The sequence below is a fragment of the Lucilia cuprina genome, chromosome 2 (genome assembly GCF_022045245.1).
Source record: "Lucilia cuprina isolate Lc7/37 chromosome 2, ASM2204524v1, whole genome shotgun sequence".
Lineage (NCBI taxonomy): Eukaryota > Metazoa > Arthropoda > Insecta > Diptera > Calliphoridae > Lucilia > Lucilia cuprina.
In genome coordinates this window covers 39,568,768-39,569,889 of record NC_060950.1, presented here as the reverse complement: position 1 = coordinate 39,569,889, position 1,122 = coordinate 39,568,768, and positions in this window count along the sequence as shown.

Genomic DNA, 1,122 nt, shown 5'->3' with positions numbered 1-1,122 from the left:
TATACTTTCCTACTTGTTTTTTTTTTAAATTTGTTTATTTGTTTTTTCTTTTTTTAACCTAATTCTTAACTTTGTTTTTTTTTAATTCTTATTTGTTTTTTAACTTTGCTTTTAAATCTTATTAGATCTGTTTTAATTTCCCTATAACACTAGATTTTTAAAACTTAAAATTTTAAATAATTATATTTTAATATTATATTCTTACATTACAATAATTATTTTCAGCATCATCTTCTCTTGTTGGATTTGTTGATGGTTGGTTTTGTTGATTTTTTTAGTTGATTATTGTTGTTGTTTTTTATTTGGTTACAGTTGATTTTAGTTGATTACAGTTGATTTTGCTTGATGATTTCGTTGTTTGGGAATGTTGATACTTGGCCGATATTTCCAATGGTTTAATTTTTGCTAATTAAAGATGATTTTGGTTTGGTGATTTGGTTGTTAATGTTGGTATTTTGTTATATTTCTTATAAACATTTTAGTTATGATCACTTGTTTTTTTATCTGTATTTTTTAATGTTCACTTAAGTTTTAAATTGATATTTTTTATTTTACTTTTTTAATTTTATTTTAGTTCTATAATGTTCACTTAATTTGGTTCTAAAATTTTTCAACTTAACATAATTTTTCAACTTGTTTACTTTCAATTTATTTTATTTTTAAATGTTATTTTTTTTACTTGTATTTATTGATTAACTTATTTGCGTGGTTGAGTAAGATTTATCCTTTTCATAGTTTACTCAGGATCTTTGCTTAACACTTATCGCTTTATTAATTTTTAAACTACTTTAGTTTTTAAACTTAAAAATTTTACGTTGGGCGGCAATTAAAGAAAACTATGTTCTTAGTTGTTTGAGTACTTCACTGCAACTGACTTTTTATTAAATTCTTTCTTTGTATTACAAATTTTGCTTATTAATAAATTATTTTATTCATAAAATTGTTACAAATAATAAATAAAATAAATAAAAATTAATTTACTTACCATTCAATAAATTGCTGACTAGTGTAGTAAAAACAAGTAGGAAAGTATAGTCGAGCATGGCCGACCATATGATACCCTACACCATGAGTATATTTTTACAATTTTTACTTTTATAAAATTTTTATTTTTTGTAAAGA